Genomic DNA, 19277 nt, shown 5'->3' on the forward strand with positions numbered 1-19277 from the left:
CATATAATGTTTTATGGAGGGAACACAAGGAGGAGCAAGACTTCTCACTTTATGACCAGAAGCAAAAGAGAGGAAGATAACAGGAACCCACAATATCTTTCATGGTCACTCTTCCCTAAATATAACAACCTTTCACTAGTCTCCACCTCTTAAAACACCCACCAGTTTCAATAGTATCATACTAGGGAGTAAGCTTTTAATACATTGGCCTTTGGGGATTTTTAAGATCCAAATATTTCAGCCTAATGTATTGGATGCCTAGTAGGAAAGCAGGATAGGCTAGGACATTTTTGCTCCCTTTCTTCTTTTGTACTTCTCATTTACTCATCACCGCACTATGACCTAATAAGACTTATCCTGAACCCCTATATGGTTAGCACTGTGGAGACCAAGAGGAAGGGAACACATGAAGCCCCACTCCACTATTGTTGGTGTGTCTGGTATTGCTCATCTGTGGCCTATGGCAAGTTCATAGTGTACTCTTGTTGAGCATAGCCACAGCCATCAGAAACTTTTAACTGTAGCAACCTCTCATTTTAAGACATAGTAAGACATATTAAGATATCTAAGACATATTCTCTGCTTCTGAATGGAAGCTTTGATAGCTCTTTGTCCCTGGTTGAAACTGTCTTGGTCCATCATTCTCCTACATGGCACCATGGTCCATGGGAAATACTCATCCATCCCCTGATGGGCTAACTTCAGGGAACTCAAATCAATTCTTTAGTGTTTCTCATTGAATCTTCTCTGTTACTTAGCCAGAAGTAGAGGTATACAACCTGCTGTCTTTTCTACCTAACAGGGATAACATAAAGCCACAATGCCTTTTTTCATATTCATAAACAAAAAAAATTTGTTTAATCTTTGTAACATCTAGTTGTCCTTTTTAGCTTTCTAACTCCACCCCCTTAATATTTTAGTAAGGAATGTCACAAGTTCCAATTTTGCCACTTTCATTGTCCACACTATGCCGGTAGTCAACATTTTCCTTTAAGGTGTGGAAATATATTCCCTGTTGTGCAGTCTCTACTCTGGGGGTCTGTAATACACATTGAGACAGAAAGAGGCCCAAATAACATTCAGGATGTTGATTAAGTCTTTGAAGGTCAATTAAGAAAATGTTTGCAGCTCATGTCCTCCTAGAAGCAAAATAAACAAATAGAAAGATTATTTTCTAGGGATGTCCTTGTACAAAAGAAAACCACAAGTATTAATACTAAGGGTTTTGTATACAACACCTAGACATTAAAATAGAAGGCATATTATCTTATGAAACTTTGTGAATTCATTTTTATTTTATTTTTTTGGTCAGTTGTGGGCCTGAACTATGGGCCTGGTCACTGTCCCTCAGCTCTTCAGCTCAAGGCTAGCACTCTACACTTGAGCCACAGCGTCACTCCCAGCTTTTTCTGGGTATGTGGTGCTGAGGAAATGAACCCAGGGCCTCATGCATATAAGGCAAGCACTCTACCACTGAGCCACCTTCCCAGCCCCTGTGAATTCATTTTTAGAGACTGTTAGAATTGGGTCCTAATATTGCAATGAATCTTCTTCATAGACTGCAGGAGCATTATCCAACAGAAATGTGTTCTAGTTAGTCTTCTCCTGAGCAGCTGTTTTTTTGTGTGTTTGTTTGGTAGTTTTAATTTTGTGGATGCTGCCATTGTTTGGTTTATCATTTTGTGATGAAATACACTAAGTCTGGGATAGTTTTACCTCCAGGAAGAGTTACAAACTACTAGGTATATATTTTCCTATGTAGTTTTTGCCCAGGCTGCTTGTATTTTTCTTTTTTACTTCTGATATTTTTTCTCAGCATTTTCTTCATGATAACCTGATACTTTAAAAGAGATCCTTCTAGGGTAGGGGGAGGAATGATGAGGATCCATGAGCAAATAACTTATAGCTATAAATATTTTCTATCCCATCAGGGAATGAGCCCATATCTATTTTCTACATGATTGAAAAAGGGAATATATTCAAAGTATGTAAAATGGTGTTCTCATATACCGTTAGAGAGTGTTTGGAAATCATTTAGCAATAATGTAAAGTATATAATCATCAGGAAAGTGTTGCTTTTTAAATGTGATTTCCAAAGAAGGAGCTTTTTTTGTTTTTGATGTTCTGACATAAAATTCAGGCTCCCTCTGTAGCACACAAAGTGAAACTCTCTTTCATTGAGCTATATCCCCAGCCCCTCTCTTTCTCATAGCTTTAAACAGCTTCCACTGACAGTTTACAATAGAACTAAAAGGATAACTGTAGCTGACACTGTAAACAGCAAGAAAGGGCCACCCATTTAAAGGGCCATGGTTGAGTTGAGCCAGTGATGTGCAATGCACTAGAGCAGAAATATCACTTGCTTCACGTGAACTGAACCTAGGCAAGCAGAGCCTTTAGCAGCCCCTGGATTGAACAATAAATTTACAATAGATAACATAAAAGACTGGAATATGCACACTTACAATGGCTGGCTTAATTTTTATCTATCCTATTTTATCTATCATCTATCTATCTATCATCTATCTAGCTGCATTCTTTGGGTTTTCCTCAATGAGTGAGCAAATTACAGCAACTGGTTATGTAGCCAAGATTTTGAAAAGGGCTAAAAGAGTTACTGCATTTTTACTTGAATCCAAAATCACAGAACTACAATGGAAGGCTGGGCTATTACTATATTATTTTTACAAATGTGCAAGGGCACATTTGGTTCATTTCAGTATTGTTATAAAATTAAAATGGCATTATTTATCTGATGTTTTCTACTATAGTTGCCATAGAAATGGAACTAATAATGCTCAGAAATGAATTTTTCACCCTTTTATATTGAAATTGTAGTTGTATTTTTTAAGCAGAGATACTGAGTTCTGTGTATTTAGATATCTTTAAAGGAATATTTAATTCAGAATTGAGTGCAAAGAAGCTACAGAAGATTATTCATCCATGTAGATACAATTATATTGTGGTGGATAATGGATTTGTGTTATTCTTAATGTCTTTACATGGCTACAGCGAGACTGAAGTTGTTTTTTTTAATAACTTTTCAGTACATTGAACGAAAGAAAAGTATGACAGCAGAAAGCATCTGATAAATTAAATGTGACATATTTTTATCCATATAAAATGGTTTCTGAGCAGCTGGTAATTGTGAATATTTCAGCAGTCGTTTTTGATGTGGAATTCTTCTTCTGTGTTCAACACTAATGAGTTGTGAGTTGTACTTCATCAAATTGACAGTTTCCTTACTTCTGTAAATAGGCAAGTGATACACCTTGTAAAAGCTGGTAACAGATATTCTATTGTCCTTTAAACACATGGTATTTTCTCTCTTTCTTTAGATTTCAACATCTTCTTTACTTTTAAGGAACAATAACACAAAGTTTTGCATTCACTGATGCCTACTAAATTCAAATATTGTATTGGGTGCTGTTGTATTTATTAGTCATTGAGTCATTGGTGTCACTAAAGCTCAGAAGTAAAAGCAAAAATATTCATTGATTAAAATAATAAATGTCATATAAAGAAATTATAGGCTTTATGAAATAGTGTAGGATAAAGTTTTATGTATATATATATTTTTTGTGGGGCCTGAACTCTGGGCCTGGGCGCTGTCCCTCAGCTCTTCAGCTCAAGGCTAGCGCCCTACCACTTGAGCACAGCGCCACTTCCGGCTTTTTTTTTTTTTGCTTATGTGGTGCTGGGGAATCGAACCCAGGGCCTCATGCATACAAGGCAAGCGCTCTACCACTGAGCCACCTTCCCAGCCCAAGTTTTATGTATATTATTGTTCATTACAATTTACTTATTTAAAAATTAAATTATCTTTAAATAGCTGTACAAAGGGATTTCAATTTTCTCAATTTAAAGAACAAATACATTCTTAATTCATTAACTCTTTATAACATTTTAATGAATATTCCTTCCAGAAAATCTTGATTGCAATCATGTGAACTAGGAAGTTTATATTCAATTATTTATAACTGAAGGAAGTTACTAAGACCTAACTATGTCTGAGCAGGAGAATACAACTAAGAGCATCTATTAAGTGCTTCCTTAGAATATCAGAATGTAAAACATTCAATATTTCTATTTAAAGGAAAAACTTAATATGTTTATATAAGAAGAAAGCACCTCACTAATCTGAAACTGTCTTCAATGAGTGAGCAGTATTATCTAGGTAAGGTTAATTCTACATAAAGGGATCCAGTGTCAAAACTCTCAGGCTAGACTTCTGATATCCCATTTATCCATGTGAGCAATATTGCACCTAGTTCATCATACAGATAGGAATCACAAAAGACAAGAAAATGCCATCTGAAAGCTCCCTTTGGCTCTTTCTACTTTTGCTTACAGTTCAAGTCTGGTACTTTCTTCACAAGGTCTTTCCTTTGCTTTTTTCAAAGAACAATACTGCTGTTAAGCCTTGTCTTAAGCCATATTTCCTCTTGTTTTTTTTTTAATTTTGTTTTTGTTTTTTTAACAGTTTTAGATAGACGTTCAATATTTTTCTCAAATGTAGCCTTGGATCAAGAATTTCCTTCTTATGCTCCCTACCTATATGAGATTACACATATTAACCACCAAGCCTTGCTGATGTTGAGATAGTATTTCACTAATTTTTGGCCTGGGCTTGCAACAAATCATGATACACTTGGGGTCCAGCGCCCAAGTACCTGGTATTACAGGAAAGGGCCCCCACCCTCCTTTATTAGACTATTTTTTAAAGCATGGGAAGAATACTTTACAGGAGACCTCATCTTTTTGGTGATGGTTAAGTGTAGAATAGAGCATAATGTAGGGAAACTGTAAGGTATTTCAGAAGTTATTCAAGTGAAACTGTATGCTCTTTAGAAAGCCAAGCAGATGATAGATCTTTCTATCATTTCTATAGAGTACAGACACATATTTGTGTGGGTGTTTGAAAGAGAGAGAGATACCAAGATTATATTCATTATGGTTTCAATTGGCATTTTCCTGGTAACTGGTGATGATGAGTTTCTATTTCATCTTTGTTGACCACTTGGATTTATTTCTTTGACAAATATTAGTTGTCTTCTTTGTCATTTTAAAAATCAGGTGATATGTTAATTTATTATTGAGTTTTTAAGTAAGTTTGTTATTGTGATAATACAGTACAGAGGGGTTACAGTTACATGAGCAAGGTGATGAGTAGATTTCTTATCAAGCATTGTTGCCTCCTCCTTTGTTTTCCCCTACCATCCCTTCCCTCCAACCTCTACAACTACACTCCCCCGCCTAAATTGTAAGTTCATTTTTCAACATAGTGTCTTGTATATCTTAGTGAGTTTTTAAGTGTTCCATATATATTTTGTATATTAAGCCCTCATCATATAAGCCGTTTGCCAATGGTAATTGAAACATTATTTCATATATTCTCTGTGCATAGTTTTTAGTATTCAACATCATGTTTCCTTTGCTGTTAATCTGGTTAAACTTTCAGGCCAACCCATAAAAGTACTTATATACTAATTCTTTGTGTCAAGTTCCTTTGACTTTAAAATGGAGACAAATATCAGCATTCAGCCCTTGAGCCCTTGAAAGTGCTTAATAATGCCCTTTTATTTTTCTATAAGTTAGTACTGAATTTATAATAACTGCCATCCTGTTATAATATTCCATCTATTATTTACAGAACTAATTTAAACTGTCCTTGAAAGAGTCATTAACTGCATCTGTAAATGTTAATTCAGAATGATGAGGACTGAATTTTTCTTTTAAAATTAAAATAATCCAATAGGATGTATATGCCATTCTTAATAGTCTAAACCTAAAAAATATTCAAAAATACTCCCTAAATATTTCTTATTATTCATTTTTGTGAAAATATTCTTATGTAAAGAAAATCATTCTCGAAATATGCTCTATTTATCTTAAAGGCATTATTTAATTCACTATTCTAAATTTATAAATGTCCATCACGTGATAATAACTGAAATACTTTTCAGAATTAGTCAGTTTTATATTATTATTTCCCAGCACTTAACACTTACTTTCATGAGACTCTGAACATTTACTTCATGTTTTTCCCCTCCGTGTCTTCCTCCATTAAAATATAGAATACAATAGTAAGCCATATCAAATTTGTGATCAAGAGGATATCATTAATTTATACAAATAAAGTGATATATGTTATTATCGTATAGGCAAAAAAACATTGCTAATAAGACTGACCTAACAATGTGATGGAAATGTAAACACCTACACACAGGTTTAGTGAATGCACACGCACACACACACACACACACACACACACACACACACACACACACACACACACACACACTAAAGTAGATGCACCTTACAGGAGAACCAAAGTTTTCCTCAGGGAAACATTACTCAGAGATTAAAAAAGTGGAAAGAGGACAGCCTATCATCATCAGGGAAATACATAGTAAAAAACATTAGAAACAATACTTCATCAATGAATGAAGATATATAAAACATAAACAATATAAATGTCTTCAAATGTACACATGCACATATATACAAAACCAACATATGCCTAGTATTTCTAAATGATTTATTGTGTAACAATCTGGCCTAGATACATGAATCATGAATTGTCTGTGGAGACATCAGCAGCCTGTAGCATGGGTTCAAATACACACCCATGTTTTTTAACTTCTGAGACATCAAAGGAATAATTAATGCATTACACAGAAAAATGAAAGTTTAAAAAATCAAATCTTTGGTGTTGGAAGTAAAAAGTTTCTAGTATCTGTAGAAATCACTAAAGCAGATATCTAGTTCCAAATGATGATGAATAAGCCAAGCATTTCTGTAATTGCTTACTGAATTGATCAATATTTCACCTAAACTTAATATTCGATGACACAGGATGTGGTAACAGTCTAGTGAGCCAAATCAATGCATTTCATATCAGCCCTGTGTGTTCAAGTAAACCTTCGTATAGTCAGGCTGTGCTTTTCTTTGGTGGATAGCTTTGTTACAAAATAAAGAACTGGCCTTGAGATGAATCTGAAGCCTGGTGAAGCAGATGTTTTGACCCACCCTGTAATCACTATGAGTGATAAGCAGAACCCCAATGAGACCATCAGCCTTTTGAATCAGATGTCATTGTGAAATTATGCAAATCTCTTACTCTCAATAACTTACAGAGTAATAGAATACTTAGCCACTGATCATTAGGTGAGCACCAGAGAAACAAAGAACTAAATTCTTCTATATGCAGAGTATATCACAATGCTGATAGCTGTGAGTCATGAGATACTAATTTTGTGAGCTTCTTACAATTTGTGGGACTTTTTAACTCTTTGAACAATGCAGATGGACATTGTTATGTACACCCTGAATATTGGACACATTCTCTTTGCATCTTACTTTGAAAAGCAAATACACAGAGAATATACATATATTTATCAATCCTAATACTGATACATTTCTTACAAAATCAACAACAAACCATGCAAATTATCCTAAATTGAAAACCTAAAAGGCCCAAGTAAGCATATATATTAATTAAAATATTTAAAGTTGTATGCAAATTTAGTAATTCTCCTTTAGTAACATGATTTTACTTTCTTTTTGCTAATACACTTTTTTTTTTTTTTTTGGTCGTGGGGCTTGAACTCTGGGCCTGAGTGCTGTCCCTCAGCTCTTCAGCTCAAGGCGAGCGCTCTACCACTTGAGCTACAGTGCCACTTCCGGTTTTCTGGTGGTTTATTGGAGATAGGAGTCTCACGGTCTCTCCTGCCCAGGCTGGCTTTGAACCGCGATCCTCATATCTCAGCCTCCTGAGTAGCTAGGATTACAGGCGTGAGCCACCAGCGCCCGGCTTTTGCTAATACTCTTGACGCACATAGAAACAGAAGTCTAAGGACAATCTGATTTTTTTTAATGAACTGAAACAATGAATGTGAAACTTTATGGGTCATTTTCTGAGCCCCAAACTGAGATATGACAATTACTGATTATGTTTAGAAGAAAAATCTACCTTTTCCAATTTTACATTAAAAATGAATAGTACTTAGACTCACCTGTGATACCATCTTCCCCAAACAAGCAAAAGTAGGTCTGGATTCAAATGGTAGAGTGCTAGCCAAGTGTACTTAAGGTCCTTTTTAAAATACGTTGTTTTGTTTGTAATGAGTACATTTCTTTGTTTTCTATTTTTTTTTTTATTTTGAAAATACCATACAGAGGGGTTACAATTACATGGGCTAGATAATGAGTACATTTCTTATCAAGCATTGTTGCCTCTTCCTTTGTTTCCCCTTCCCAGCCCTTCCCATCTCCCCCACTCCCCTCAACCCCCTCAACGCACCCCCCCCAAAGTTGTATCAAGCATTGTTGCCTCCTCCTGAGTTCAAACTCCATTACTGAAATAAAAAAATCAGGCTATCTGTGAACTAGAATATTTATTTTGGAAAGGCATTTACCACAGTGGGAAGGGAATTTGAAATAGAATTTGTTAATATTTTATAGCAGTTGCACCCCATGATCTACACATAAAATATGATATGATACAATAGAGACAGTACAGTTTAAGATATGCCTACAATCTTAGAACCAATCCAATAATTTTAGTTATACAACTACAGAGCTGTTATCATTGTTCAAAAATTATTCCTTTACCAGCATTTTTTTCTAATTTAATTTATTGTTGTTTTAGAGGCGATATACAACATGGTTACATTTACATATGTCAGGCAATAAATACATTTCCTTTTGCACAGTGTCATCTATTCCCTCATTCTTTCCCATTTCCTACCTCCCATCTCCACCCACCAGTTGGGTATCATTTTCATCAATGTCCAGTGCAGCCAGTGTGTTCCACTGCTGCATTTTCACCCCTTTTCCTCACGTTCTCTGCCCTCCCACTAACTTCCCACAGATGTACACAGATACACCCCTGTTTATATAAGGTAAAGAATACAGAGTCATCAGAAAAAGAAAAGCAAATTTTCGTATCTTTGGAGCTTGTTTCAGTATGTATATTATTTTATATACATATGAAGAGATGCTTGGTTATTGCATCTGTGAGATTCTCTCCTAACACTATCCTCTTTGGGTCTCACTATATGTGAGTATATAGAATTCTGGATAATTTGTTATATTGCAGTGCATTTTAGATTTATATTCTGCATATCAGGGAGAACATGCAGTGTTTGTCTCTCTGATCTTGCTTTACCTTACTTAACATGATTTGTTCTATTTCCATCCATTTCCCTGCAAATGTCATTGTTTTATTCTTTCTAATGTCTGTGTAAAATTCCATTCCACATTTTTGATCCATTTTTCTACTGTGGGGTATTTGGATTGTTTCCATATCTTGGCTATTGTGAATAGTGTAACAATGAACATGGATGTGTAGATGATTTTATCATATCCTGGCTCATGATCAGGGTCAATGAGAGGGAGCAGTATGTCTGGGTCATAGGGAAGATCTATATTTAGTTTTTTGAGGAAGCTCCAGACTGCTTTCCAGAGTGGTTGTACTAGTTTATATTCCCACCATCAGTGCAATAGTGTTCCTTTCCCCCACATCCCTACCTGCATGTCATTGTTAGACTTCAAAATGTTGACTAATCTAACTGGGGCAATATGGTATCTCAGGGTTGTTTTGATTTGCATTTCCTTTATGGACAGTTACCAGCATTCTAAATTCTGTAATTTTGTCTTTATTTCATTTTTAAAAGGTAGGAAGATAACATACTTTCAGGTTCCAGAAATTGACAAAACTGAATGGATAAATCACTCAAAGAAGGCTTAAGGCAATGTCTGTAACGTGCTTCTACATTGACCAAAGTAAAATTTGCCTCATTATATTTACACACAATCTGAAATGTTTAGACATCTAATTATTTGTGTTTTTTCACTATAATAGAGATGAACAACTGTGGCTTCTGTTTAAAGACAATCAGTGTCTGCAGGTTTGCATTTCAGGCCCTATGGGCACACCACACCTGAGAACTGAAAGTAGCCTTTGGTATCTTTGTACCAGCCTATTATTTTTACAACATATAGGCAATTCCAGAGATGGAGTTCAAAGGGATGACTGAAGCTTGAAATTATCATAAATGAGCTTCTTCTTCTATCCTTTGCTTTCAGTTCACCTTGCAAGACCTCATTGCATGTCCTACTGACATCCACTCCTCTTAGGTCATTTTACAGCTCTCTTGTCATAAGTATCACTTTTCAAAGCAAGTTGTTTTACCCAGCCAGTTGTTCATTTAATGTACAGAAGTATCTGTGTAGAACAGATCAAATCATTGCAAAATACCTTGGCAATTAAAGCACCAGGAACTATTAGTGATTTATCGATCTTACCCAGTTTTGTGTATTACAAAATAACAAGAAAATCATGTTCTAAGCATTTTCTTAAAAGGGAGTCAATTTAAACACTTAATCTAATCCTACCAATACTTATTAAGAAACATCTTGCTTACAGGTTTCAGTTCTGTGATGGAAATTGCTATGTTGGAGCCTGTGTGCAGCATGGATTCAGAACCTGGTATTAGATATATGGAGCCTTCGGAAGTCTGTCATCTACTCTCCTTTAAGATAAAGTCACCCTAACCTGCAAACTGTTCTTCAAGCCATCTTGACACAGGCTGGCCAGGGAAATGCAGTGTTATACCAACAGTTTAGATTTACTGCGTAAACGTTAGAGTGTGCATACCTGAGATTAACCTCTGGGAATTCCAGTGTTCAGGAAGTAATCAGTCAAGAGCTTTTTCTTTTTTTCTTTTTGTCATCTGTAGTGGAGCTTGAACGCTGGGCCTCAGCACTGTCCCTCAACTCTTCAGCTGAAGGCTAGCACTACCCCTTGAGCCACAGCACCACTTCCGGCTTTTTCCGTTTATGTGGTGCTGTGGAATGAAACCCAGGGCCTCATGCGTGCGAGGCAAGCACTCTACCACTGAGCCACCTTCCCCGCACTGTCTAGGTTTCTGTTGCTGTTTCAATCTCATCCCTCATTTGCTTTTTATTTTAAGTTTTATCATATTTCCAGATCACATGTACCACTAGTAAAGAGGAGTATGGTACAAAATATAGTTACTTAGCTTAGGATTCCAGTTACTCTAGTTAGTATCTATAGCCTACCTTTTTTCAGGGCCAGATCTAAATCAAATGATTCACTTGGAAGTTTTTTGTTGTCTCTGTTTCATCTATGCAACAATTTATATTGAGAATTATGCTAAGATCATACCTATTTCTGACAACGAGGTCATGGTTTACAGCTTAAGAAACAACTTCTTGGAGAGTTGAACTCCAAACCATCATTGACCTTTGACTTAATTTGGGATACTGTGAATCACTTAGAACTTTTGCTGTGTGAAGTGCCCAAATCTGCCAGATTGAATATCTTCAAAAGGAGTCCAACCTTACAGTTATTTGAGTTTCAGATTCTAAAGTCTTTTTTTTTTAATATTTTCGACTCCCAATCTATCCTTCTTCATAGTCTAGTCATTATGAGTCAGTATTTAATTAAATTCTACCAATAAGAAATTTAAATACTAATGTTGTTAATTTTAAATGACTGGTTATATTATAGACTGGTTAGGAAAACCAAGAGTAAGACTAAATCTAAAGATGTAGGAGATATACTTACAATTACACCACAAAAGTGGCTTGATAAGAATGTTAACCTAGTAGCTATTATACTATAAGATGTCGGACCCACTCACTGTCACAATGCAAGGGCCTCTAAGCTAGTAATTTGTCCTTGCATCAATTGAGTCACTGCTGTCTCTACTTTTTTCAAAGTTAATTTTATTGTTAAGGTGATATACAGAGGGGTTACAGTTACATACATAGGTAGTGAGTACATTTATAGTCAACATTGTTACCTGTCCCTCATTTTTCTCCTACTTTCCCTCTTCCCCACAATGTCCCCTTCCTCAAGTTGTGAAATTCATTGCCAATGTATTTTCTTGTGAGTATGCTAGCTTTATTTCTGTCACAAAGCATATCGTTTTCACTTCTCAAGTCCTGAACAAGGAAGAAATGTCTTCATGTTACTCTCATTTGGATGCCGGTGGCTCTTGTCTTGATGTCTGCGTTTAATTTCTGGAGCCGAAGCCACAGGTTTACATTCCTCAGTGTAAAGGAATGTGGCAATATGATTTTGGGCCTCTGTATCATAGTTGTAGCATTCGTAGTTTTACAATATATTCAAGTACCAAAAACCTTTCCAAAAGGCACTGGAAAACCCTCTGTGTGACTTACATCCACTGTAGCTGGTTAATTTTATTACCACCTTATTTCACACTGCATGCACCTCCTCTCTCTATTTTTCTTTTTTAATGTTTGTTATTGTAAAAAATATTGTACAGAAGGATTACAGTTACATGAGCAAAGTAATGAGTACATGTCTTATCAAAAATTGTTGCCTCCTCCTTTGTTTTTCCCCTACCATCCCTTCTCTCCCACCTCTAAAATTACACTCCCCCCACCTAAATGATAAAGTTCATTTTTCATCATAGTGTCTTGTACATCTCATTGTTACAGTGGGTCAACCTGTATCTTTATATAAACGTTTTGTTTATTCCCTTCCCCTCCCCCAATTATACTGACATCAAATACAGTGAAATCAGGAGTTATACCATGAGGGAGGGACATACAAAGCAACAAAAAAAATCACATGTACATTATAAATACATTAGAAACAATAGCAAGAAAGAAAAAAAAACACTCTGTGCCTATCTTGGGGTTCATTTCACTTAACCTCATCTTATCTGGTCATATGTACATAGTTTTTGACCGTTTCTGCTTGTCCCAGACATATACTTGTTATTGCAAATGAGGGAAACCATGGGACCTATGTTTCTTTGGGCCCATACTTAGTATATTTTTTTTCCAAATCTTCCCATTTCCTAACAAATGAGGCAATGTCATTCTTTTTGATGGAGGCATAGAATTCCATTGTATATATACACTACATTTTCTTGATCCATTCATCTAAGGAGGGTCATCTGAGTTGGTTCCATATCTTTGCTATGGTGAATAATGCTGCAATAAACATAGTTGTGCTGGTAGCTTTAGTATGGCCTTGTTTGTGATTTTTTGGGTAAATGCCCAAAAGTGGGATTGCTGGGTCATAGGGAGCTCTATGTGGATTATTTTGAGGAACCTCCATACTTCTTTCCAAAGTGGTTGAACAAATTTATACTCCCACCAAAAATGCAGTAAGGTTCCCTTCTGTCCACATCCCCTCCAGCATCTGTTGTTATTAGAGTTCTTGATTATAGCCATTCTAACTGGAGTGAGGTGGAATCCCAATTATATTTTGATTTGCATTTCTTTTATGGATAGAGAAGTCAAGCATTTCTTCATGTGCCTATTGGTCATTCTTATTTCCTCTTCAGAGAAGTTTCTCTTTAAGTCTTTAGCCCACTTATTTATTGGGCAGTTGTTTCTTTGAGGATTTGTTGTTGGGGGATTTAATTTTTTGAGTTCCAGGTATATTTTAGATATGAGACCCTTACCTGTTGTATGGCTAGTGAAGATCTTCTCCCAATCTGTGGGCTTTCTATTGATCTTGCTAGCTATGTCCTTTGACATGCAAAACTCTGCAGCTTCATGCAATCCTACTTGTCCAACCTTTCTTTGATTTGTTGTGTTTCCGGTTCTCTATTAAGAAAATTTCAGCCTGCGCCAAGGAGACCTAAGATTTCTCCTTTTCCATCCTGTAAAGTTTTCAAGGTGTCTGCTTTGACTCCGAAGTCTTTGATCCATTTGGAGTTTATTCTGGTGCAGGATGATATATAAGGATCTAGCTTTAGTTTTCTACAGGTGTTAAACGATTTTGCCAGCACCATTTACTGAAGAGGCTGTCTTTCTTTCACTCCATTTTTTTAAAATCTCCCTTAACAAAGATTAAGTAACTGTAGGTCTGTGGGTTCATTTCTGGGTTTTCAATTCTAATCCATTGGTCCTATGGTGTGTTCTTTATTTTCAGATAAAACATTGTTTTGTTTTTTTATTGTGAAAATACTGTACAGAGGGGTTAAAATTACATGGGCAAGATCATGAGTACATTTCCCATCAAGCATTGTAGTCTCCTCCTTTGTTTCCCCTTCTGTTCTTATGCCAGTACCAAGCTGTTTTGATTACTATGGCTTTGTAGTAGAGTTTGAAATTTGGTATTGATATTCTTCCAGCACTGTTCTTTCTATTAAGAATCATTTTTTCTATTCAGGGTCTTTTTTTTTTTTAATTTTTTTATTGTAGAGATACTATACAGAGGGTTACAGTTACATGAGTAAGGTAATGAGTACACTTCCACTTCCTCTTGAACATTGTTACCCCCTCCATTGTTTTCCCCCTACCATCCCCTCCCTCCCTCCCTTCCCCAAGGTTCTTTTTTTTTTTTTTTTTTTTTTTTGATCGTGATTAAGTGATTACTTAATTTCCGGAAATTCACACAGTATTGTGGAATAATGATGCTCATTTAAAGTCACAAGTTCATTCTAACTTTCCTGGAGCAAATTGTCTATCACAGTCTGTAATATATAACGGTGCTCATATGTTATATACCATATATGTGATCAGCAGCATGGGGATATTTAGTAGTGGTTCAATCAGATGAGTGGGAGTTCTTTGTTTCTTAAGTCCTGTTAGTTTTGTCATATCACCTAACATTTTGGATTCATCATCCACTTATCAGGGAGACCATGTACTGTTTGTCTCTTCGTTCTTGGCTTACCTCGCTCAACATGATTCCTTCTAGCTCCATCCATTTCCCTGCAAATGCCATTATTTTGTCATTTCTAATGGCTGCATAATATTCCATTGTGTATAGATACCACAATTTTTGGATCCATTCATCTGTGGTGGGGCATCTAGGTTGTTTCCATATCCTAGCTATTGCGAACAGTGCTGCAATAAACATGGAGGTGCATGTGTCTTTGTATATTGGTTCCTGTTGTTCAGGGTAGATGCCTAGAAGTGGTATGACTGGGTCGTAAGGGAGGTCAATCTTTAGCTTTCTAAGGACCCTCCAGACTGCTTTCCAAAGTGGTTGTATGAGTGTACATTCCCACCAGCAGTGTAATAGCGTTCCTCGTTCTCCACATCCCCTCCAGCATTTGTCGTTGGCTGATTTGTGGATGTGGGACATTCTGACTGGGGTAAGGTGGTATCTCAGGGTTGTCTTTATTTGCATTTCCTTCACCACCAGGGATGATGAACATTTCCTCATGTGTTTCTTTGCCATTTTTATTTCTTCATTTGAGAAGTCCCTCTTTAGTTCCCTTGCCCATTTAGTAATTGGTTTGTTGGGTTTGGGAGGGATGAGTTTCTTGAGTTCCCTGTATATACAGGATGTTAACCCCTTGTCTGATATATTGCTGGTAAATATTTTTTCCCAATTAGTTGGTTGTCTTTCTAGCTTGGTTGCGATAGCTTTATCTGTGCAGAAGCTTTTTATTTTAAGGTAGTCCCATTTGTCGAGTCTCTCTCCAATTTGTTGTGACCCTGAGACTCTGTTCAGGAAGTTCCTTCCTGTGCCTATTAGTTCGAGTGTCTCTCCTACTCTGTCCTGCAGTAGTTTCAGAGATTCAGGTTTAATGTTAAGGTCTTTAATCCATTTTGAGTTGATGTTGGTGCATGGTGATAGGCTAGGGTCCACTTTTAGTTTTCTGCATGTGGCTGCCCAGTTTTCCCAGCACCAGCGGTTGAAGAGGCTGTGTTTCTTCCATTGTATGTCTTTGGCTCCTTTGTCGAATATCAGCTGGCTGTAGGCCTGTGGATTTATTTCTGGATCTTCTATTCTGTTCCATTGGTCTTCGGGTCTGTTTTTGTGCCAGTACCATGCTGTCTTTGTTATTATAGCTCTGTAGTAGAGTTTGAAGTTCGGCATGGATAGCCCTCCCATATTGTCTTTATCCCCTAGAATTGTTTTGGCTATTCTAGGTCTTTTGTTGTTCCATATGAATTTTTGGACTGTTTTCTGTATTTCAGAGATGTACGTCATTGGGATTTTAATAGGAATTGCGTTGAATTTGTATATTAGTTTTGGAAGTATTACCATCTTTACTATATTAAGTCGGCCTATCCAGGAGCATGGGAGGTCTTTCCATTTCCTAGTGTCTTCTGCAATTTCTTTCTTTAACTTTTTATAGTTCTCATTAAATAGTTCTTTTACATCTTTGGTTAGGTTAATTCCTAAATATTTTATTTTTCGGGAGGTTATTGTGAATGGGGTTGCTCCCTTTATTTCCCTCTCTTCCTGTACATTATCAGTGTATAGGAAGGCGACTGATTTTTGTGGGTTTATTTTGTATCCTGCTATTTTGCCAAAGTGATTTATGATTTCTAAGAGTTTGGGGATGGAGTTTTTGGGATCTTGGAGGTATAGTATCATGTCGTCTGCAAAAAGGGATAGTTTAACTTCTTCTTTTCCTATGCGGATCCCTTTAATGTCTTTTTCTTGCCTTATTGCCCTGGCTAAGGGTTCTAGGACTATATTGAAGAGGAGTGGAGACAGTGGGCATCCTTGCCTTGTTCCTGATTTTAGGAGAATTGGTTGTAGCTTTTCCCCATTAAGTATAATATTGGCTATTGGTCTGTCATAAATGGCTTTTATTGTTTTTAGAAATGTTCCTTCTATTCCTATTTTCTCCAGAGCTTTTAGCATGAATGAATGTTGAATTTTGTCAAAGGCCTTTTCTGCATCTGTAGCGATAATCATGTGATTCTTGACCTTGGCTCTGTTGATATGTTGGATTACATTTATTGACTTACGTATGTTAAACCATCCCTGTGTCTCTGGGATGAAGCCTACCTGGTCATAGTGAATTATTTTTTTTATGTGTTTCTGGATTCTGTTAGCTAGAATCTTGTTAAGGATCTTTGCATCTGTGTTCATCAAGGAGATTGGCCTGTAATTCTCCTTTTTGGTTGGGTCTTTGCCTGGTTTGGGGATGAGTGTGATATTGGCTTCGTAGAATGAGTTTGGGATAGCTCCTTCCTTCTCTGTTTCTCTGAAGAGCTTGAGGAGTATGGGTATTAGTTCTTGTTTGAAGGTCTTATAGAATTCTGCTGTGAATCCATCTGGTCCTGGGCTTTTTTTTGTTGGAAGACTTTTGATAGCTTCCTGTATCTCATTATAGGATATTGGCTTATTTAATTGGTTAACTTCTTCTTTGCTCAGTTTGGGCAACTTGTATTTCTCTAAAAATGCATCCATTTCTGCCCGATTTTCTTCCTTTAGAGAGTATAGCTTTTGAAAGTAGTCTGTTAGAATTGTTTGGATATCTTGGGTACGTGTGGTGATGTTTCCCGTGGCATCCCTAATCCTATTAATATGGGTTTCCTCTCTTCTTTTTTTAATTAATCTAGCCAATGGGCCATCAATTTTGTTTATTTTTTCAAAGAACCAGCTTTTTGTTTGGTTTATTTTGGTTATGGTTTTCTGATTTTCTAATTGGTTAATCTCTGCTTTTAATTTGGTTATCTGGCTTCTTCTAGTAGCTTTAGGTCCCATTTTTTCCTGTTTTTCTAGCTGTTTTAATTGCAACATGAGATTATTTACTTGGTCTGTCTCCATTCTCTTGATGTGGGCACTGAGGGCAATAAATTTGCCCCTCAGGACTGCTTTTGCTGTGTCCCACAAGTTTCTTTGTGAGGTGTTTTCATTTTCATTGAGTTGTAGGAAATGCTTTATTTCTTCTCTGATCTCTTCTGTTATCCAGGCATTGTTAAGGAGTGTGCTGTTCAATTTCCATGTATTGGAGAAATTTCTGCGGTATGCTTTGTTATTGAGAGCTAGCTTGATTCCACTGTGGTCAGATAGGATACAGGGGATTATGTCGATCCCTTTGTATTTGCTTAAGTTCCTTGCATGAACTATGATATGGTCTATTTTGGAGAAAGTTCCGTGAGCTGCTGAGAAGAATGTGTACTGTGTTGTTTTAGGGTGAAATACTCGGTAGATGTCAGTTAATTCCGCTTGCAGTATGGCCTCTCTTAATTCGGTAGCTTCTTTGCCAATCCTCTGGTTGGTAGACCTGTCCTTTGGTGAGAGTGGTGTGTTAAAGTCTCCTAGTATTATCGTATTGGGATCTATTTTATTCTGTAAGTTTGAGAGCATTTGTTTGACATATCTGGGTGCACCAATATTTGGGGCATATAAGTTGATGATGGTTATATCCTCCTCTTGGATTGTTCCCTTTATTAATATGTAGTGTCCGTCCTTGTCTTTCTGTACTGATTTTAATGAAAAGTTTATTTTGTCAGATATCAGGATAGCTACACCTGCTTTCTTACTGGGGGCGTTTGATTGGTAGATCCTTTTCCACCCCTTCACTCTGAGTTTGTTTGTATGTTTGGCTGAGAGGTGGGTCTCCTGAAGGCAACAGATGGATGGGTCTTGTTTTCTTATCCAGTCCTCAGTTCGTTTTCTTTTAATTGGCGAATTCAGCCCATTTATATTAAGAGAAAGTATAGAGAGATGCATTGTTGTCCCTGCCATTCCGTTTTCCTAAGTTTTTCTTTTTTCCTTTCCTCCTGTGCTTGCTCAGTTAGACTTTGAGTAACGCCTGTTTGGGGCAGGCCCCAGTTCCTGGCTGCTTTCTTCAGGTTGTGTCCCCCCTCTTAGAATTCTTTGTAATGCTGGCTTAATGTTTATGTATTCATTTAGTTTTTCTTTGCTATTAAAAGTTTTCAGTTCTCCATCAAATGTGAATGCTAGCTTTGCCGGGTAGATCAGTCTGGGTTGGCAGTTATTGGCTCTCAGGGCTCGTATGGTGCTTTCCCAGGCTTTTCTTGCATTCATTGTTTGTGTGGAGAGATCTGCAGTAATTCTTATTTTTTTCCCATTGTAGTATAGCTCCTTCTTCATTTTTGCTGCATGCAGGATTGTTTCCTTATTATTCAGATCTATCATTTTTACTATAATGTGTCTAGAAGTGTTTCTCCTGGGGTCTTGCTTGTTGGGTGTTCGATAAGCTTTTGTGATGTAGTTAAGATGGTCGTTTTTGAGGTGGGGAAAATTTTCATTGATTATATTGTTAAATAGGTGGTGCATTCCCTTGCTCTGGAATTCCTCACCTTCGTCCACTCCAATTATGCGAAGGTTAAATTTTTTAGCATTATCTGCTTGCTCTTGAATATCCCTTTGGTTTAATTTGAGTAATTTTTCCATATCTGTCACTTTTTGGTCCAGTTGGTGTATTCTGTCTTCTGTATCTGACACTCGGCCTTCCATTTCATTCACTCTGTTGACAGTGGCTTCTATTGTGGTTTGCATGGATGAAATGGATCCCTTTATGGATTCAATGTTGGTTCTC

The 19277-nt window shown here is 36.7% G+C and overlaps 1 protein-coding gene across 5 annotated transcripts in view; it reads left to right on the top strand.

The window, feature by feature from the left end:
* The window catches only part of Ralyl (RALY RNA binding protein like), a 698968-nt gene that overhangs the window by 141221 nt on the left and 538470 nt on the right, over nucleotides 1-19277 (top strand). The window lies entirely within an intron of this gene.

The sequence above is a fragment of the Dipodomys merriami genome, unplaced genomic scaffold, assembly GCF_024711535.1.
Source record: "Dipodomys merriami isolate MVZ:Mamm:240054 unplaced genomic scaffold, mDipMer1.0.p SCAF_4, whole genome shotgun sequence".
NCBI classification, from domain to species: Eukaryota; Metazoa; Chordata; class Mammalia; order Rodentia; family Heteromyidae; genus Dipodomys; species Dipodomys merriami.